The sequence below is a fragment of the Rhinolophus ferrumequinum genome, chromosome 17, assembly GCF_004115265.2.
Source record: "Rhinolophus ferrumequinum isolate MPI-CBG mRhiFer1 chromosome 17, mRhiFer1_v1.p, whole genome shotgun sequence".
Taxonomy (NCBI): Eukaryota; Metazoa; Chordata; class Mammalia; order Chiroptera; family Rhinolophidae; genus Rhinolophus; species Rhinolophus ferrumequinum.
Window position 1 is genome coordinate 7,303,391 of NC_046300.1, and position 6,597 is coordinate 7,309,987.

Consider the following 6,597-nt stretch of genomic DNA (forward strand, 5'->3'; position numbering starts at 1 on the left):
GCGCACGGAAAGCCCACCCCCTCCCCCGACCCGCCGGGTAAACAAGGCCACGATTCGCGCTTCACACTTACCGGAAGGCGCGACCCCGCGGCCGCTGAGCCCGGACGGGCCAGACCGGGTTGGGCGGGGCCAGAGGGATCGGACACAAGCGCGGCGGCGGCGGCGGCGGCGGACGCGGCAAGCCGACGCCGGTCAAGGCCCGCGTCGCTTCCTCCAGCGGAGCCGTCTCCGCCGCTCCGGAAGTGCTCGGCGTGGTTGCGTCACTTCCGGGCCGGGGTCGACCCGCGGTCGCAGGGGTCGAGGCGTGCGCTGGGTAATAGTACCCCTCTGCTGGCGCTCTGTGGTATCCCGGCGCTGGATCCCGGGGTCTGACCAGGGCACGGCCGGCGCGGAGGGCTGCGAGAGGCAGCAGACGAGAGGGCTCGGCTTACTGGAGCGCAGTCACGGCATCGCTTCTGGCTTTCGCCTCCCAGCGCTGCCCGCCAGGATATTTTTAACCCGCGTTTTTCTGATGGACTCCTTACTTCACTGTTTGTAAACTCGAGTGTCGGGTACCGGGAAGACATCCTGACGTCGGTGGAGTTGGTAAAGGACTGTTGTTTCCCTTCGGCTCGCTGGACGAAGGAGAACAGGGCCTTCGGGTCAGCGCGCCGGGCCGGAATTCCGCCTACGCTCAGGTTGTGGCCTGTTGGCCCCCGAGCCGCAGGACCTCGCCGGGTTTTCACTCCCGTTTCCTCAACTGGATTCGCCGCCCAGTTCTTCGGCTTTCCAGTGACTGTACAAGGCTGACTCTTAATTGCCTTGCTGCCCAGTTTCTTCAAACAGTATAAGAAGTGCCAGTTATGACTTCTAGTACCTACTAGGACCTGTTGTCAAGTGTTATGGATGGAGCGAGCCACGGAGGCTCACTCAGGTTGCTGCTGCACGAGTGCAAACGCCAGTGTGAAGCTGGTGATGTTAGGCATTGTATTGGGATGTGCAAGTCCGTAGATAATCCAAACGATTTCCACCCGTACACCAGTCGTGTATGTACTGATATTCGAGACAAATGATGTGTAACGGGCTCTCTAATTTAGTGCTTGCTTCTTGTATGCACTCATGTATTTCTTACATACGGGTTTCAGCTTCCAGTTTTAACACAGAACATGGACCAAGATCAGATGCAGTCAAACACATACTGGAAAGCCCCAAATTAATTTGGAGTGAAAATTAATAGCAATGAGTAATATATTGTAGGATTATGAATTTGGTATTTAGCAACATAAAAGTCTATCATCCAGTGTACCTTAATACATTTGTTTTGAGAAAACATATCCCTTTAAATTATACTAGCAAAGGGTCCAAATTATATTTTCTGCAAATGAAATGTCAATTAGAAGCTCTCACTTTGGGTTGCTGGTAATAAATTCCAGTGAATAAGGGGAACAATCAGTCTTTCTGTAGCATTATTGCACTTGCTAAATAGAGAATGAGGTCACAAGCATACTGGTGCATGTACAATATATTGGAATCCTCTTTATTTGTTCATGTGTCTTTCCCCTGGTGAAGGTGAGTTTCTTAAGGGCACAGATCCAACCTTGTTTTCAGTATTACTCCATTAAATAAACATTTATTGGGTTGATGATAATATTTTTAACTAGTGGCAATCTCTCCCCAGGAAGTAAATTTAAAAATTAAGCCAAAACATTTAAGGATACACATAAAAATTTGTGCGCATTTATGTGCTTTGGAATGATGATTCTAACAGGAAAAAGTTTGCAGCATCCCAAGCGTCCAAAAGTAAGGGTTTGTTAAATTATGGTAAAATATACAATAAAGAAAGCCATCAACAATCATGCTATACAAAGGCCCCTCTTGACAAGGAAAGGTACTTATGATACATTCTTCAGTGATAAGACTAGGATGTGAAACAATGTGCTATTCCATTTTCAAAATATATATGTGTGTAAAATATATCTAAACTCTCATGGTTTCTGTGGGACAGGAATCTGGACAGTTTACAGGAATCTGGGGGAATGGTTTATTTCAGCTCCTCAGTGTCTGGGGCCTCAGCTAGAAGATTCAAACTCTGAGAGCTAAAATTACAGGAATAGTTATTTACTCGTGCATCTGGTAGTGGCCTTGCTGGGACTGTCAGTCAGAACACGTATACACAACCTCTCCATGTGACCTTGTTTTTCTGGAAATATGGTGGCTGGGTTCCAAGGATAAGTGCCTTAGAACCAAGTGGAAGCCATATCTCCTTTTATGACTTAGCCTTTGAAGTCACACAGCATTATTTCTACCACATCTTATTGGTCCAAGCAAAGGTCCTCTCAGGTTCAAGGAGAGGAAATGAAACCCTACCCCTGATGGAGGAATACCAACACGATATCACACTGTAAGAAGAACATATGGAATGGGATACATGTTGGTGTGGCCATCTTTGGAAAATGTAATCTGTCACGTAGCATATGTTACATATATATCATACATATGTCTTTCATCTTTGCCTTTATTGATTTTAATTACACGATAATATATTGATACATTAAAGTTGTGAAAAATTTATACAACAGTGTTGATAGCAACATGTGAATATTCCCATTAACTCACTCCAACTCTCTACCCTATCCAGGATTGCTGCCATTTTCCAGAGTTTGGTGCACATCTTTCCAGGACCCTTTTCTGTGCATCTACATACATATCTGTATTTATACACATATACACATATATTTATACAAAGTTCTAAAAAATTTAACAGGCTGTTATAAATATCATCCTGCTTTCTTCATTTAGTAGAAGGTCCTATTATTATTCCCAATTTACAAATTAGCAAACTAAGACACAGGAAGGTGTGGTAATTGCTCTAAAGTTAGGAAGTGGCCAAGCTAAGCTTCTAACCCTGGCCGTCTGGCTCCTGAGCCTACCACATCTTCAATATTTCCTAGTGTGATTATACTGTCATCTTACCACGCTCCTTTTGCAGGTCATCTGTTTCTGATTTTTCACTCAGGTGAAATGACAACTGGTGCTGCAATGAACACCCTTGGATGTACTACTGTTTGCATAGATGTGAAAATGGTTCGGAATTTTTGGAAAATGAAATGGAATTAGTGAGTAAACTTCTATGCTCAGTTTACATTGTGATAGATACAGCCAAATCACCTTTGAAAAATGCCTTTGATTCTTTGAGCCCAGCTATAGGCCAGGTACCATGTTGTTAGATTTAATGGAGAGGGCAGGAGACCATGGTCCCTGCAGTCAAAGAGCTTTGGCCTAGTAGCGGATTCAGAAATTAGAGGAATATTTAAGTAAGTATGAAATTGCTGTGAGGAGTACTGCACAGGAGAGTCGGTGGGCTCCATCTTCAGCTTCTGCTCCATCTACCCTCACTCTCTAATGACCTTATCCAAGCTCTTTGCCTAATTAAGTATGTACCTCCAATACACTGATGACTTCTAGGCTTTTATTTCTAGGCCTACCTAATCCCCTGAACTCCACACTCAATACATTCAACTGTCCATTCAACACCCCTACTGGGATGTCATGTTAGCACTCAGATTTAACATGTCCCAAACAAAACTCAATTTTATCTCCAAACTTGGCATTTCCCCGCACCCCCCGCCCAGTGTTTCTGAGCTCAGTGATGTCATTATCTCTCACTATTTACTCAGACCAAAAATTCACCAGTCTCCCATGACTCTTCTTTCCCTTTCAAATTCCACATTCAATCCATAAGCAATTCCTACGTGCCATACCTCCACAATATGTCCTGATTAGGCACTTCCCACCACCTGGTGCTCCAGAGCAAGCCATCACAATATGTCCCTGGATGTGAGCAGGTCGCTTAACTAAGGTAGTTTCCGTGCATCTACCCACCCTTGCTCTACTAAATCTGTTCTCTCCGTTGTTTAAAGAGATCTTTTTAAAGCATAAAACATGTCATTTCCTTGTTCAAAACCCTCCAAAGCTCTCTCTCATAGGCTTTGGCCTTAGAGGCCTACAAAAGGTAGGGTCTGGAGCCAGATAGCCAGGGTGAGAATCCCAGTTTGGCAACTTCCTAGCAGAGTGACCTTGCGCAAGGAAACTTACCTCTCTATGACTTAGATTTCTCATTTGTGAAATGGGGATAATAGCACCTTTCACTGAGTAAAAAAGCGGAATTATATTTACAATAGCTTTTTTTTAATGAAAAAGGTTTTGTGTAAATGTGTGTTTGTGTGTGTACCTATTAGATATAAATGCATATGTAGATGCATAGAAAGGGTCCTGGAAGGACATGTACAAAATGCTTATATTTTATATTGTTGTTTTTTAGGTTGAGCTCTTAAATCCATCCAGAATTTGTGTTTGGTAGGATGTGTAGAGAGTCAGTTGTCCCAACACCGTTTATTGAATAGATCATTCTTTATCCACTATTTAGAAAAGCGCCTTTATGATGATCTAAGTTCCCGTGTATATATGGATCTGTTATCTGGTTCCTTTTTCCTGGATATCACTTACTTTCAGGTGTACTGAGTTCAAGATCTCTTTGGGCAGCTAGAGAGGCAGGATTGGAGCCCATGAGAGGCACAGAAATTGGAGAGATTTCAGCCCAGACGTGGAATTTGAGCTAAGAAAGAAGGAAAGAGAAGAAAGGAAGGATAGACATTGGGAAAATTAGCCCCTTTTTCATGTTTGATTCCCAGGGTCTAGGAACAAGATTTCTCATCTGGAGTCCAAGGACAGCTTCAAGTTCCCATGAAATTGAAAGCAAACCTGGAGGTACATGTGCATATGTACATTTTTCTGGGGAGAGGGTGCCAGGGATTTTCCTCCCCACAAATGGCTAAGAACCACTGGTTGGACGATGTCTAGCATATGGTAGCAACTCAGATACACCTCTTGTATCAACATGTTACAGAGTGGAGAGAGAAAAGACACCTGTGCTAAAGAGGAAAATATGTGAAAAGGGGCAGTTAAGTAGCAGATCTGTATGGTAAATCAGGAGAAGCTCAGTTTGCTCAGAGATGAAGATATAGTCTAGGGGAAAACAAAGTTGAAGAAGTAAACTAGCATGAAACTATGAAAAGCTCCGATTGCCCCTGAGCTATTTGTAGTTTATTCTGATGCAATAAAGAACTGAGGAGCTTTTTTGGCCAGGGAATGACATAGATTAAATTTCAGGTAAGTTTTCTAGCGGTGTGTAAGGCTAACCACATCAGGAAGCAGGAAGACCATTTGTATAGTGGATTATTGATTACGTTTTACTGGTGGGCTTGAGTTGAGTCCACATTGAGGTCTGTCATGGAGGTGGGTAGGTTTACTGGATTTTTACCAGGAGGGCTGTTCTATCTATATCAAATACCATCTCTTCCTGAAATTGCTCTGAGTGCAAACTGACTCTAAATTAGCTCCTCCTCTGCAGCCAGAGTGTTACAAAATATAAATAAAAGAAACAAGGTCCCATTACCAAATTGTGACTCTTGGGCCTTCTGTCCAATAAAACTCCTGAGGTTAATCTAGCGATGAGTAGTTTTACAAATCAGAAGTGCTCAGTAAATGTGTGCCCTGGACACTAACACAGTACTGCCCTCTCATGGTGAAAATTCCCCATAATCTGTGGGAAACAAAGACAACAGTATTCACTGGGGTAGGAAGTCAGGAGGAAATGTCAGGCTTCAACCAGAACTGACAACCTGCTTTGCACCTGAGCTCCCTCCTAACAGCTCCTTCTTGTTCCAATGTCTGAGATTCTTCTCCCCAGCCAGACTGAAGCCCTTTGAGGACAGGGACCCAGATAAACAGTTTAACAACAATCATCTTATACCTGTGTTTCAGGTATTATGCAACCTTACTTTACAACTTGTGGGCTATCTCTTTGCCAAACTCGAACACTTCTATCTTGGAAATTCTTAACAATGGGTGCTTCTCAAACTCAGTCACAGAGTTTTAAAGACTTGTGTCAGGACTCAATTCCAGATATTCAGAGTGAGAGCGCTGGAGATCCCAGGGCATTTAGAAGCAGCTTGCCAGGGGAGGCCACACAAAGCAGATGCCACACCACCACCTCAGGGACCCGGCCTCATCAGCTGTGCTTTCTGTCCTTTCTTGATGTTTCCCTCAATCTCAGTCCCATCTTAAACAAACACTGAAATCTAAACCCTCCTTGAACTCTTTGTTCCTTTCCCCTCCCTACCAAGCTCCTTGAACCAGTAACTGACTCTTAGTGCCTCTGCCTTCTTGCTGCCTGTTCATTATTAGACCCACCACATGCCAACACTTCTGGCAAGTGTCTTCTAAATGTCATCAGTGATGATTAGTTAAACCTCATGAGCACTTAAAATTCCTTAGCTTGACCCAGCATTTGACTCTTTCATCCCTTGGACTCAAAGGCACCATTTTCTCTTAGTTTTTCTCCAAAATTCTAATAGCAACCTCTGCTTTGGGGGCTCCTCCTTTCATGCGGCCCCTCTCCCATGATACAGTCTTCCCGGGGTTACATATATGTCTTTATGATGAAATCTTCCCAACTTCTGTCTCTGGCCTTTACCTCTCTCCTGGTTCCCAAACTGTGTACCCGACACTAACCAGCTATGTCCCCAGATGTGCCATGGGCACTGCAGTATGTCTCAA

General features: G+C 44.0%; 1 protein-coding gene across 3 annotated transcripts in view; it reads right to left on the bottom strand.

Moving 5' to 3' along the window:
* ARIH2 (ariadne RBR E3 ubiquitin protein ligase 2) overlaps positions 1-1,767 on the bottom strand; it is a 44,528-nt gene extending 42,761 nt beyond the window's left edge. The window contains exon 1 of one of the 3 annotated variants that reach the window (XM_033132090.1): positions 72-1,758. The gene's annotated coding sequence lies outside the window, so the exon portion shown is untranslated. Of the gene's footprint in view, positions 1-71 lie in introns of all 3 variants that reach the window. The other 2 variants (XM_033132092.1, XM_033132093.1) reach the window with 2 other exon arrangements.
* Between the last annotated feature and the right edge of the window lie 4,830 nt (positions 1,768-6,597).